The sequence below is a fragment of the Equus przewalskii genome, chromosome 20, assembly GCF_037783145.1.
Source record: "Equus przewalskii isolate Varuska chromosome 20, EquPr2, whole genome shotgun sequence".
In the NCBI taxonomy this organism is placed as follows: domain Eukaryota; kingdom Metazoa; phylum Chordata; class Mammalia; order Perissodactyla; family Equidae; genus Equus; species Equus przewalskii.
In genome coordinates this window covers 3,977,742-3,992,923 of record NC_091850.1, presented here as the reverse complement: position 1 = coordinate 3,992,923, position 15,182 = coordinate 3,977,742, and the positions used below count along the sequence as shown (strand labels likewise).

General features: G+C 43.1%; 1 long non-coding RNA gene across 9 annotated transcripts in view; it reads left to right on the top strand.

Annotated features, from left to right (window-relative positions):
* Nucleotides 1-15,182, top strand: part of LOC103561323 (uncharacterized) — a 30,066-nt gene that overhangs the window by 631 nt on the left and 14,253 nt on the right. For all 9 annotated transcript variants that reach the window (XR_011530294.1, XR_011530297.1, XR_011530295.1 and 6 more), the window contains exons 2-3: nt 14,724-14,797; nt 14,995-15,114. This is a non-coding gene — a long non-coding RNA (uncharacterized lncRNA). The remainder of the gene's footprint in view (nt 1-14,723; nt 14,798-14,994; nt 15,115-15,182) is intronic.

The window sequence follows — 15,182 nt, the reverse complement described above, 5'->3', positions numbered from 1 at the left end:
ATGGACGAGTGGGTGAGTGGGATTTTATGAGGGTGGGAAGTTTTGAGGGCAGAGAGTAATGGAGAGTGAGTTGTGGGAATGAAGAGATGGGGTGACTTGGTGTGGGAACCATCAGGTAAAATGGTTAGTGGGGGAGCTAGGTGGGGACGGAGGACCCCTTTTTTATTAGTTTGGCAAATGTTTACTTAGGCACTTACTATGTGCAGGGCGCCGAGCCTGGTGCTGACATAGTCGCTGCTCTCAAGCTCAGAAAATAAGTAGCAAAAAATAAGTCGTGAGAAAAACTGTAAGGAAGAGGATGGCATGCAGTTGGAAGTCAGTTGAAGAAGAGCAGGCTGTGGAGAGGGCATGTCATGGCACCTTCAGAGGCCCTCAGGTGGGATGAAAGAGTGGGAAGAAAGCAGGATCAGGAACTGAACATCCCAGGGTGATTTTGGAGAGAGGCTTGAATCAGATCACTCTGAGTCTGCAAGTCTCAGGAAGGAGTTTGGATTTTATTTCAGTTGCGGTGGGGAAATCCCAGCAGTTTTAAAACCACCTGTCTCACTTGCCTCCAGCCACCATTTGTCAGCCAGGCGCAACTAGTAAAATCTGCTTCACAAGGCAGCCCATCGTGTTTGGGCCCTGCTTGAATTGTTAGAAAATAGGAAAGGACTGAAGGAAGTCCTTTTGGAGGATGAGGCCTTGTTGATTGGGGTCTGTTTCGGGGTGAAGGATGGTCCTGGGGATGCGACCAGGGTCTGGTGGTGTGGGCTGTGCAGTCACTAGAGCCCTTTAGTGAGGAGAGGTTACAAAGCCAGGTGAATAGCAGCCCCAGGAAGGAAGAGGCAAAGTAAAAGGTAGATATGGCATGTTTTTGTTCTTCAAACTTTCCTTCCCTTGCTTCTTGAGGAGGGTCAACTCTTCCTGCAGTTTTATAGCCTCTATCTGAAAAGTTAGGAGTATCACCCCACCACCAGCACCACCACCATCATCACCATGTTCCTTCTACTTTTTGGAGCATTGTGCTAGGTGCTAGCGAAACCAAGATGGCTAAGATGTTCTCTGAGCTCATTGAGAAATAGTGTGTGGGGGTGACTAATTTATAAATAGTTGTCATAACAGCAGTATGCTGAGTAAAGATAATTCCTGGCAGAAAAGAGCTGGGCCAGGAGAAGGTGCCCTTCTGTGATGCACTGTCTAGTCTAAGAGCAGGGCCTTGGTTGTAGTTTCCTGTGTATCCCCAGGGCTGTGCGCAATGCCAGGCACTTAGCATTCAGTGAAGCTTTGTGGCACTTAGGAGATGCTGGAAGGATAAGTAGGAGCTGTGCTAGGGGAAATGGGCTCTTTACACCCAGGAACTACAGAGGCAGAGCTCTGGGTGTTTATGGAACTACTGTGTTCCTTCTGTTCTAGGCGGGGAGTTGCTTACAGAGTGAGCTCTGCTCAGATGTGGCCTTCCTCAGGCATCTGTCACCCCAGCACAGCCCCGAGGCTGCTGCTTTTTTCTTATAGCAATCTTGAGATTCTAGACTCCCCTAGATAGGCTTTAGAATGGAATGCAGTCATCTCTTCTTTGCTGTTCTAAGAGAGCTCTTTTTCTTTTAAGGCTAAGAAATTGAATATACATGCTTGACAACATAGCTGTTAGGTAGCTGGTTCCTGGTTTCTTTCTGAGGTACAAAGACCCCTTGGGCTTTTATTTTGAGATGTTAGAAGCTTCAAATCTGTCCCACTTCTTCAGACATAGGCTTTAGATGAATTCAGGGCCCTAAAAGTCACCCAAATCCCGACAATAGTCTTCACTCTTCAGGTGGGCCACTTACTCCACTCTGGAGAAAACAACTTGGATGGGTCTGTTCCTCACAGCAGACTCTGCAGCCTGGTGGATTATCAACCTGGGAGGGGAAGCAGATTGTGTCTCTCCTGATCAGCTGACTGGATGAGGCCTTCGCAAGTTCTTCTGACTCTGCCCTCTCTCAATGTGCCTGCTGACCCCTGTAGCCCCTGGAGACAGTTAAACTCGACTATCTAGAAAGAAGGCATTGTTCGTCTCAGATGTGAGGCCCTCTTCTCAACCTGTTTTGTCACCATAAGTGTGTTTAAAGAAGGAAAACGCACCTACTCTCCTTAAACTTGGAGTCTTACGTACACCTTTCTGCATTATTATAATTCATTTTGTCATTATAGCTGAATAGTCAGAATAGTGAACTCTGTATTGTTCTTCTGTCTGGCTACACAGATAGTGGAGAGACGTCGGGTACTTAGGAAGGCACCATCTTAGTTTAGATTCAGCCCAAGTCAGCTGGAGGCTTCCTGGGGGAGGGAATGCTCCATCTTCTGACCTTCGTCAGCTACACCCTGAGCTCTTCCTGGAGAAGGGACAGCTCTATGTCTTCTGATTTGGACCTTTCACTCATCACGTTCTCATTCCTTTCTTGTATGGGACAGTAAAGCAGAAAGTTTTATCTCATTTGCCAAGGATTGTCTGAGTATTTTGCTCTATCATGCGTAGTCTTATTTTTTTATAATAATAAATTTTACAACATTTTACAGTTTATATACAGTTCACAGGTTATTTCATTTGCTTCTCTCAACTACCTTTTTGAGGAGTTTATGAGGGTTATCAGACTAGAGTTGAGGACTCCTCTGTCAGGACTGGCAGGCTCCAAAGTTCTTCCTTCCTCTCAGGGTCCTTAACCCATGTTTGAATCATAGGCCCTTTTGAAAGTCTGTTGCAAGCTCTGGGCCCTCCCCTCACCAGATCAGTGTGCCCCTGTACCACACCTTTGAGAATCATCAGGCTTCAGGTGCCCTGGAACCTGGAAGCTGCCACTCATCAGAGGTTGGTGGACTCCTTTTTTGTCTAGCAGTGAGATTCCTAAGAAGTCACTAGGAAAACTCTAGAGAGCTGGGAATGACTGAGGGGTGGGTTTTGGAAACCCAATCAAAAGAGGAACCAGAATGGTTAGCAGTGTCAACCTGGAGACTCAGGTTCCATACTTGATATTCTGGGAGAGGCAGCTGAAGAGGACTGGCCCTTCTTCAGGTCATTCTACATGTTGGAATGACAGACGGATTGTCTTGGCAGGCTTTGTGGATATGGCTGTAGTGGTCACCTCTTGACCCCTTGCTTGCAAGTACATGCAGATATGCTAGAGAGCTACACTGTCTAATGTGGTAGCCATTTGCCATGTGTCTTTTTAAATTAAAATGAATTAAAATTAAATAAAATTAAATATTCAGTTCCTCAGTTGCACTAGCTACATTTCAAGTGCTCAGCGGCCACGTATGGCTAGTGGCTACCATATTAGCTTGGATAGAAAACATTTCCATTATAGCAGAAAATGCTGGACAATGGTGCTCCAGAGCATTGCTTCTCCGCTGGAGGTGCAGCAAATCTCTGCATCTTATTGCAATGTAAAATTCTGATATAGCAGGTCTCGTGGGGCCCAAGAATCTGTGTTTCTAACAGCCTCCCAAGGATGCCAATGCTGCTGATCCCAGACCACACATGGAAAGGTTGGGTTCTCAAGAGTAGAGATGACAGTGTCCTATTTAATTTTCATCCATCAATTTACCTAGTAGATGGTTAATCTGACAAACAGAAATTATTTTTGAGCCTAAGTTATATTTGTGGGCATAATGGATTTTAAATTAATCACAAGGATCACATATTAGCATTATACATACTTAATAAAGAAATAAAATTAAAAATGAACAAATAAAATTCAGAAAATAGTTGATTTTTTTTTTCTCTCTAAATGAAACACTTGGTCTGGGACCACAGGGCCCTGTTGTTTCAGAGTCTGTTTACATTTTCAATCTAAGGAAACCGCGTTTTAGAGGTTCCAGGGTTGTTTGTGTATTTCCTTTACATAGTTTATGAAACCACAGCCCAAATTTGTGTTAGTTTGTAGAACCTGAGTGTAATAGAAAATGACTACTGGGGAATGGTAATAAGGTTTTTAGGGCAAAAAAATTTTACATATAATGAGTAAAAATATGATGGAGAATGGTCACTGTAATATATGTTTTAGAAGCAAGCAGTATGTAAACAGGGTGATGTACCTGAAACTAAAAAGATTATATTTAGAAGTTGGCTTTTAGGCAACATATCAGATACTACAATTAGGGCCTTCATAACTTTTCTTAGGAGGAAAATATTTCTCTGAACTTTTTTTTTTTCATATATGACTTGTTAGGTATGTTCCACTAGTAGAAATTTTCATGACTTTCTTAATTCCTCCAGTATTTCTGCAGATCGACTTTTCTTATAATATGGATTAAATTATAACTATTAAAGGGAGATGATGATGTAATTTTGACTATCCTTGGAACTTACCCAAGTAGCAAGGCATAAACTGTCAACTGAATGATGTGGCCCTCATCTTGGTACCTCTGGAATACTAAGTATGGAGACACAGACCTTTAGAAGTATGCACATTAATGTCTGTCAGGGAGCATTCAGCTTTCAGCACACCCATTCAAAGAATGCGAGGAGTCAGAAGAAGAATTTATGGTTTGGAATTTCCCAAAGCCAGATAACGTTAGCAAGAGAAGATCTATTAGTCCAAACCTTGGAAGGAGAATTTCAGAGTTGAAATTTTCTTTTTCATTATCCTTAAGGAGGTTCATTAGATACCAGTCAGCTTAGTGCCAGCAGTCTCTGTTCTTAGCCTGCTTGCAGGATTTAGCTTTGCTCTTAGGCTAACATGCTTAACTTGGCTTGGTCTACTGCCAAAGGAGAGTCTTGCTGTCCTTAGTGTACTTTTCTAAGATTTGAATTTTGTTGGTTTTAAAACAATTTCCTGAAGCTATCTAAAATCTAGTATCGCCAAGCTATCTAAAATCCAAGTGAAATCTCTTTTGAAGTGGTTTTATTAATAAGTAAAGCAACACACAGAATGTTTCAGAAAAGTTTCACAAATGAGCAAGTACCATTCACTCAAGTGGCAGTTACCGAGCACCTCCGTCAGAATATGGTGGTTGATGATGACGACAACAACCATGATTTCCCCCATTTAAACCTCCCAGAAACCCTAGGAAGTGGGTGGTTTTTCACTGAGTTTCTAGATGAGGAACTGGTCTTGAGTGAGTAAGAACTTGCCTGAAGTCAGACAACTAGGGGGTGGTTGGATAGATACTTGGCTGTGTTCTCTTGAAATCTGGTGCTGACCTGCCTCCCTCCTTGCTTTCTCCAGAGCTCCCACGGACTCACTAGCATACAGCATCGCTTACTGCTCAGAGAGCTCAGAGGTGATCAGGTGCTGTGGGAGACAGTTGGGCTAAAGGCTTGAGAGGATGTTTTTTATGTTCATTGTCATGGATTTAATCTCATTTGCTCAGTAAACCTTCATTTTGTGCCATGTCTAGGGATTCAGCAATGGGTCCTAAAAAGCTCTGGTTTCAGGAGAGAGAGACAATGGAAAGTGCGATGCAGTGGGGAGGGGTGGACCAGAGAGAAGACAATGAGGAATAAGCCGGGGTGACTGAGGCCATCTGTCAACAAGACAAGAGCTGGTGGAGTGTGGACAATGGGACCCTAGAATCCAGCCAAAGTCAGGCTGGGGAACAGGAGGATGCACCTAAGAAAGGACCATGATCTGGATGAGAGCCTTTGCGTAGACAGAGAAAGAAGGCATGGCATTCTGGTCTGGGGACAAGCATCTGTGCAGGGAAGGCTCAGAGCGTGAAAGCATGCAGTGTGGTTCTATCAGCCATGAGTAGAGGGCACGGCCTTTGAAGGGGGACTCAGTGGGGTGACTGCCGGCCTTAGCTGCTGTCCGATCAAGCATGCCCTTGAGTGCCTTGTCAGCTGAGGAGTGAGCATGCAGTTTGTTCTGTTCCTTATGTAAGTACTTCTTGAAGTACTCGACCTTTCTACGGTATTGGTCTTAGATCAGAAGAAAAATCAATAGTCCTTAGCTCCTCTCTACCATTCTTCAGGAATGTCTTGAGATAACTCTTTTATCAACTTTCAGATTGAGCCCCCCCAGTGGTTTAAGGGCTCCTGCTCTTATTTCTCACTAATGCAGCTTTCTCCTTTATTCTTAACTTCCTCCTGCTCAAATCTACTATCTATTGGCCATTATTCTTTTTGATGTTATTTCTCTCTTCTCATGCAGCACTATTAAACCCCTTAACACATCTCCTTCATTCCTAGAGAGGGTAAGTGCCCACTGTGTGCTCGGCCCTAGAATAGAAACCAAGAAGCGGGGCTCCCGGCTGAGCTCTGTGTGCCCTTGGCTTCTGCTCCCTTCTTTGATTGTGGAACCCAGCAGTTATCACCCCAGTTTTTTACTTCTCCACTTGCCACAGTTAAGTCTGGAGACGTTAGAGCTCTGCCCTCACACTGTTCATTTCTACTCTCTGCCAGGTTGACATCTCTAGCTTATGCCTTTTCTTCAGTTCAGTTCAATAGGTCCTTTCTCAGCTAGTGTCCCAAGTATGGTGCTGGCCTGGAGTTTCCAAAATGAAGAAGTTGAGGCCTTCCTCATGCCCAGTTCAGCTGTGGTTAAAAACTTTAAAGGGAACAGAGTGGAGAGTAACGAATCCAGGCTGGGACAGGCCAACCCTTGAGAGTCGTGGGCTTGACAGAGGAGTAGGACTTCTCCAAACTCAGAGGAGGGAGGGGGTCAGAAAGACACTGGCGAAGAGCCTTGAATGCCTTGTGAAGGGATTGGAGTTTATTGAAGCAGACAGTGAGAAGCCATTTCACCTTTCTGATCAGGAGAGAGATGAGAAATCGTATTTTTAAACAAGAAATTTAGCATTAGTGTTGAATGTGACCAATTCATGGACAAATTAGGAAATGACATTACAAAGAGCTTTTTGTAGACTTAAATTTATTCCATCTAAAGATTGCTCTTTTTTTTTTTTTTTTTTTTTGAGGAAGACTGGCCCTGAGCTAACATCCATGCCCATCTTCCTCTATTTTATGTGGGATGCCTGCCACAGCGTGGCTTGACAAGTAGTGCATAGGTCCGCACCTGGGACCGACTGCTGAACCACAGGCTGCTGAAGCGGAACATGTGAACTTAACTGCTGAGCTACTGAGCCGGCTCCAAGATCGCTCGTTTATTCAAGTCCTGCAGACTTTTTCTTGCGTCATGTTAAAGAATTTTCCTTTTTTCCTGGTGCCAAAACTAGCTCGTGATCCAAGGCCTCGTCTTGCTGAAATCACTGTAATAATTTCCATGGTTGAACTTGGGTATCCGTACATATGCTTGACCCCCATTTACTTGACTGTTTTTGTTTTGTTATTTGTAGGTTTATTTTTAGAGTGACCTCTACAGATGATTGATGGCATCCATTACGGATTGATTCTTCCCAGTTTCACTTTATTTTGAATATATTTATTTTGAATATATTTATTTCACTGTATTTTGAAATGCTGGGGGCGTCTGACTCCTGGGCTGTATTCCTTTGTGGAGCTCAGCACCCTCTGTGAATTTCAAGGTTTTCCATCCAGGTTTTATTTCCTCAGGGTAGGGAACATGTCTTCTAATTTTTTTTGTGTACCTAGGTCTGTTTCCAGGAGGTGCAGAATATTGTTGACTGTTTTTGTCAGCTAAAATAATCCTTCTAGAAAGGAGAATCATTAAGGGGATCTGATTCCATCTTTGGCTGAAGTGTTAGAATCACTGTGGCTCTCAGGGAAGCTTTTTCAAGTATCCTGTTCTACAGGGACGAGACCTCTGAATATATATCTAAATCAAGTTCTCTGGTAATTTAAAATGCTACCTTATTCAGGAAAGCAGGTTGTTCCATAATTTGGAAACGTAAATTATAGCTAAAATTAGGAGCTATAATACACTGTTGGTAGAAGGCAGAATGTGGCTTATGTTCTGTTCGTTCCCATGTTCCTTTCTCCTTATACAGTGATCAGCATATAGTAGTTCCTCAATAAATGATAGTCCTGTGACTATTCAACAAGTGAAATTGAAAGGGGATAAAACTCTCTGCTTTCTTTTTCCGGCATGATTGTTAATGACTTTCAGTAGTTTTGCTACAGATTCTTTGCATTGGTTTTAAAAGGATATTTAGTTTTGTTTTACTTTGTTTTTAGTTTAGAAGAATCCTTGGAACTCTATTTGTATAAAGGATTTATTATTTTTCATTCTTTGGAGTTTTACTTCTTCATAAACACTAACATTTTGTTTTGTTTTAATGCAGATACTTGGATCAGATAAAACAGGTCGTGTACTTGCTAGGCACAGATCCCGTTTTTCTCTCCACGGTCCCCATGCACTGGTTTACAATCTGTTCAGTTGTCTCAGCTATCTATTGCTATGTAACAAATTACCACAAACCTAGCAGATTAAAACAACATACATCTATGATCTCAGTTTACATGAGTCAAGAATCTGGGCACAGCTGAGCTTGGCTGCAGTCAAGGTGTTGGCCACGCTATGTTCCTACCTGGAGTTCAGGGTCCTCTTCCAGTCTTGCAGGGTTCTTGGCAGAATTCGGTTCCTTGCAGTGAAAGGACTGAGGTCTCTGTTTTCTTGCTGGCCGTCAGCTGGCAGCTACTCTCAGCTCCAAGAGGCCACCTGCAGTTCCCTGCCTTGGGCCCTCTCACAACATGACAGCTGACTTCAAGGCCAGCAGATGACACTCTCTGGACCACTAAGGTGGAGTTATAGATAACAACAACAGGAGAGACTATACGACTATACCATCACCTTTATCACTTTGCAAGTCACAGATTCTGCAGTGGGGGTCACCTTAGGATGTGTCCGTCGCATAAGTGAATTCATCCCCTTTGGTGATGCTGTGAACTCACTGGTCTGTCCTACTTTATGTCATCATTGATAGTTTGCTGTCAGTTGCTTAATCACCTGGAGGCCAAGAACATGCTCAAAGCTTAGGCATTTATTTTCTTTTCATAGTAAACCGTAAAGACATCCTGTGAAATTGCTTTCTATGCATTAAAAGATGCTTCATACTGTATCTAAAGTAAGATGTTTTATAAGCAGAAAAATGACCTGGGAATAAACAGTCCTGAGACCCCTTTGGGAAGCAGAACAGCCCACTTCATTGTTTCCCCTCATGTGTTTAGAATTACATTTACAGAAGGTAGCAAGCTCTAACTGGTGTCCCTTTTCATTAATGGTAATACTGCTTCTATGGAAAGACAACAATTTAGGCTGAATATCCTATGTGATCAAATACTGTATACCATATAAGAAAGACTAACGTTTGGGTTTAGATTTACAGAAGATCAAATCTCATCTCCCACGAACATTTTGATATTTGGGGTTCAGAGACCTGGGTCTTAGTTCTGCACTAAAAAGGCTCTAGCCTTTTTAAAGGCATCCCACAGGAGTGCATGGTGAATTTGGAAGACACTTGGAAATAAGACACTCTCTCATAGATTAACAGTATAGGGCATTGTGGCAAGTATTTGATCTTCCTCATGGTGTTAATCCCATTTGACTTCCATTGTGAAACTACTGATTTTCAGGTACAATATCCAGCCATGGCAGCATCTTTTAATAATGAATGCTTGGATGACAGCATTACAGGATTTAAAATCATAACAACAGTAAATGTTAAAATAATGGTATAGCACTCATCAAAGTTGTTCACAGAAGTTCTGACACATGGACACACCATCGTGACTGCAGTTATCTTTCCTCTCTCTTTGCATTATCAAATTCTCCCTTTAGGGGGCCAGCCCCATGGCCAAGTGGTTGGGTTCACACATTCCACTTGGGCAGCCCAGGGTTTTATGGGTTCGGATCCTGGGCGCGGACATGGCACCACTCATCAGGCCATGCTGAGGCGGCATCCCACATGGCACAACCAGAGGCGCTCACAACTAGAAGATACAACTATGTACTGGCGCTTGGGGAAGAAGAGGGGTAAAAAAAAAAGGTTGGCAACAGTTGTTAGCTCAGGTGCCAATCTTTAAAAAATAAAAATAAATAAAAATTCTCCTTCTAGGCTGGCTTTTTGGCGTGTAAACATGTGCTAGTGTATTCTGTCTTTAAAAACACACAAAGAAACAACAATAACAAAAAATCTTCCTTGACTCACCCTACCTTGATCTGTACTTGGGATTTGTTTTAATCAGGTATGGTAAGATGAGAGACATCAAGACAACTTTGAAAAAAGAGTTTATTACTTACAGTTCCCATGGAGGTGTGCAGGGCCACATGGGGAAGCACCTGAATCTGTCAGGAGGCAGGAGTGAGGGGAAGCATGGCCCAGAGCTTTAATTGTGATTTCTGCAGGAAGGACTGGACAAGGCAGAGTTGGCAAGTTTAAGCAAGTTTAAATTGGAATAGTTTAAATAATTTCTGCAGGCTCTGGGCTATAGGGGTGGTTTCTAGTTGTCTGGTACCTGGCCCTGGGGTGATTTACAGCCGGGAGAATATTGGCTGGTGCTGAGAGTTAGAGAAAGGAGGTGGTTGGGCATATTGCCTTTGGATTTGGGTTTGCATGTGAAAGGCACGCTCTCAGGCAAGCTGTTTGCTATATCTGGAATTAGCTAGCCCTAAGAGGTCAAAGCATCATAAAATACAGAAAATAAAAAACATGATTACTACACACCCTTTCTTTTAGCAGCTGCTACATTTCTTTACTCTCCATTATGATCAGATCTCAAAGAGTTTGTGGTTGCTGCTTCCGCTTCCTCTCCTCCTCCACCTATTCTTTCCCAAGCTTCTCCTCCCTCTTCTCCCTTCTCCCTACTCCTCCCTTCTCCCTCCCACTGCTGAGTCACCAGTGACCTCCATGTTGCTAAATCCAAGATCTCTTCTGCGTTCTTCTCCTGCTTCGCGTCTCAGAAGCATTTCTCACAGAGTACTCTTCTCTCCTTGAAACTGTTTTTCTTGGTTCCTCCTCACCGGCAGTTTGGTCCCAGTCTCCTCTGCAGACTCTTCTCTGCTTCATCTCTACAAGTCTGTGTGCCTGGGCCCCTCTCTGTCTACATTCTCCTATGGTGATTTCCTCAAGTCTCAGGGCTTTAAGTGCCATCTCTATGCCCAGGACTCCCCATCTTTGTATTATCTTCAGCCTTGAGTCCATGTCCATGTGCCCAGCTGTCTATCTGATACGTCCTCTTGGGTAGCCCATAGGTACTCAAGTGTAACCTTATCAAAGTACAGCTCTCCTTTCCAGACCCTCCTCCCCAAAACCTGCTGTCCTCCAGTCTCCTTTATTGTAGTTAATGGTGTCTCCATCCATCCAGTTGCTCAGGCCTAAAACTAGTAGCTATCATTGAATCTCCTCTTTCCCTAAAACCCCACGTCAGTTTGTCAGGAGGTCTTGTTAATTCCATCCCCCAAGTCAAAGATCTGTTTACTTTTTATGTTTGCTACCATAACTGTTAACTAAGCCAGCGCCATTTCTGGACTATTCCAGTGTGTAGTAGCCTCCACATTGGTGTTCCTGGTTCCACGTTTGCCTTCTAGTCCATTTTCCACAGAGCAGCCACTGTGATCTTTTTGAAATGCAGTTCACTTAAGGATAGGCAAATTGATCAATGGAATATAATTGAAAGTGCAGAAATAAACCCATACATCTGTGGCCAACTGATTTTCTACAAGGGTGCCAAGACCATTCAGTGGGGAAAGAATAGTCTCTCCAACAAATGTGCTGGGAAAACTGGATCTCCACATGCAAAAGAATGAAGTTGGACCCTTACCTAATACCATATACAAAAATTAGCTCAGACGGATCAAATACTTATCTGTCAGAGCTAAACTTATAAAACTATTGAAAGAGAACATCGGCATAAATCTTTGTAACCTTGAGTTATGTAACAGTTTCTTAGATATGACACCTTAAGCACAAGCAGCAAAAGGAAAAATAGATAAATTGGATTTCATCAAAATGATAAATTTTGGGGGCCAGCCCCATGGCCAAGTGGTTAAGTTCGTGCACTCTGCTTCAGTGGCCCAGGGTTTCATGGGTTTGGATCCTGGGGGCGGACATGGCACTGCTCATGAGGCCATGCTGAGGTGGTGTCCCACATACCACAACCAGAGGCACTCACAGCTAGAATATACAACTATGTATGGGGGGGGCTTTGGGGAGAAGAATTAAAAAAAGAAGAAGAAGAAGGTTGGCACCAGTTGTTAGCTTAGGTGCCAATCTTTAAAAAAAAAAAAAAAGATAAACTTTTGTGCTTCAAAGGACACTGTCAAGAAAGTAAAAAGACAATCACAGAATGGGAGAAAAGACTTGCAAGTCATATATCTGAGAAAGGTCTAGTATCCAGAATGTATAAAGAACTCTTACAACTCATGATAAAAAGAAAACCCAATTAAAAAGTGAGCAAAAGATTTGAATGGACATTTCTCCAAAAAGAGTGGCTGATAAACACATGAAAAGATGCTCAATATCTTTAGCCATTAGAGAATTGCAAATCAAAACCACAGTGATACCACCTCATACCCAATGGGGTGGCCATAATGAAACAGACAATAGCACGTGTTGGTGAGGATGTGCAGAAATTGGAACCCTTGTAAGTTGCTGATGGGAATGTAAAATGGTGCAGCCACTTTGCGAAAGTTTGGCATTTCCTCAAAAAATTAAACATAGAGTTACCATATAACCCAGCAATTCTTCCTAGGCATATGCTCACACAAAAACTTATACATAAATGTTAGTAGCAGCATTATTCATAAAAGCGAAAGAGTGGAAACAACCCAAAAGTCTGTCAACTGATGAAGAGAAATACAAAATATATCCATACAAAGGACACGCTGTGTGAAAGAAGTCAGTAACAAAAGACCACATTCTGTATGATTCCATTTATATGAAATGTCCAGAAGAGACAAATCTGTAGAGACAGGAAGATTAGTTGCCAGATGGGAGGAGGGGAGAATGTGGAGTGGCTACTAATGGGGACAGGGTTTCTTCTGGGGGTGATGAAAGTGTTCTGGAATTTGATAGTTGGTGAAGGTTGCCACTGAACTGTATGTATACTTTTAAGATTGAATTTTATCATATGTGAATTACATCTCAAAAAATCAACACTAATAGGGGCTAGCCTGGTGGCACAGTGGTTAAGTTCGCACATTCCACTTCAGCGGTCCGGGGTTTGCGGATTCGGATCTCAGGTGCAGACCTACACACTGCTTGTCAAGCCATGCTGTGGTAGGCATTCCACATATAAAGTAGAGGAAGATGGGCACAGATGTTAGCTCAGTGCCCGTCTTCCTCAGCAAAAAAAAGAAAAGAGGATTTGTGGCAGATGTTAGCTCAGGGCTAATCTCCTCCAAAAAAAAATCACTAATAAAGATGCAAATCATGTCATGTGATAACCACTCTGTAAAATCCTCCATTGCTTCCTGTATTAGTTTTCTGTTGCCACTGTGACAAATGACCACAGATGTAGTGGCTTAAAAAAGACAAACTTGGGTCCAGCCCAGTGGCATAGTTGTAGAGTTCATGCGCTCCACTTTGGCGGCCTGGGGTTCACAGGTTCGGATCCCAGACACAGACCTAGCACTGTTCGTCAAGCCACACTGTGGCAGCATCCCACATAAAAATAGAGGAAGATTGGCACAGGTGTTAGCTCAGGGCCAATCTTCCTCACCAAAAAAATCCCCACAAACTTGTTATCTTCCATTTATGTAGGTTACAAATCCCACATGGATCTCACTGGACTAAAATCAAGGTGTCGGCAGGGCTTTCCTTCTGGAGGCTCTGGGGGGAATCCGTTTCCCTGCCTTTTCCAACTAGTTGAGGCTCCCAGCGTTCCTTGGCTGGTAATCCCTTCCTCCATCTGCAAAGTCAACAGCATAGCCTCTCTGATCCTATGTCATCACATCTCTTTTGCTGACCACAGCTGGGCAAGACCTGAATCATGTCTGCAGAGTTCTTTTTCCCTTGTAAGGTAACGTATTCATGGTTCCGAGGATTAGCACATGGACGTCTTTGGGGACCATTCTGCCAACCACAGTTCCCATCACAGGCAAAAAAAAGCCAGAGTCATTCCCCTGACTTACAAGACTTTCAGTCGGCCCCATTTGTCTCTCTAACTTCACCGCGTGGCTCTCTCCCTCACCCCTTACCCTACAGCATACTGGTCTCTTAAAAAGCCAAGTGTGTTCTCACTCAGGGCCTTTGCATTGGCTGTTTCCTCTGCTTAAATTATTACCCTCTTCAGCCCTTTTCTGGCGTGACTTTTTGTCATTCCAATCTCAGCTGTGATGTCACCTTAGAGACATGCAAACTACGATGTCTTCTAGTCATCACTCTAGTAAAGTCACCACGAAGTACCTGGCACGGCTGATGGTTTTGTTTGTGTGTGTGTTTGGTGTCTCTCACCTACTCCATCTTAACTGCCACATGGGTAGGAACCTTGTCTGTCTGTCTCTGTGACACTAGAATGGTGTGTGGCATGTAGTAGCTGCTCAGTGAACACCTGCTACATTAACGTTGCACACCACTGGGATAGGATGGCTGGTGTCTGCTTATGCTCCAAAGTGTGCTGCTCTCAGATCATTGGACCTTGAAATTTCATAGTTCTTAGTGAGTTACTTCATTGTTTAAATTTGCATTATTTGCATTGTTTAAAATTCTACATATAAAGGGAAATGTTTTGAATTTTTGTATATTGCTGTATTTGAATCTTGCACAGATTGAATTCATATGAAATGCTCTTGTACTGTACCTTCATAAAGGATTTTCAACAGAACTGGCAGGCTCAATATGGAGGAGCTTTACCCTGGTGGACAGTGTCACTCTTTCTCTCATATGCTCCTCTGTTGCCCTTCTTTCAGAAAGTATGCTCTGAATTGCCATCGGATGAAGCCTGCTGTCTTCAGTGTGCTCTGTGAGATCAAGGAAAAGACAGGTAGGCGGTTGAGAAGACACTTCCTGCATGGATCCAGGAAGTCGACAACCACGCACCTCGGGTCCTGGCTTGGCCCTAATGTGCATCATGAGCCTTCTTGTTCATCCATCTCTCTCTGGCCGTGGATGGTTCAGATGGTTCATTTCTGTCTTGTCAGTGCCCTGCTTTTTGGTGCATCACATGCATTTATTTTGCAGTTTATAACTGGAGAAGTACTTTTGCCAATGTGTGACAAGCAGCTGCATTCGTCTTAAGCAATACCTAAGAGGCACCGTGGCATTCAGTTGTTTTGGAAAAGGAAAAGATGATAAAAAAAGGTAGTATCATAACAATTTTGTTTTGTTTGTTTGAAGCATCCAAAGTCATCCCCTTGAATGGCTTCTGC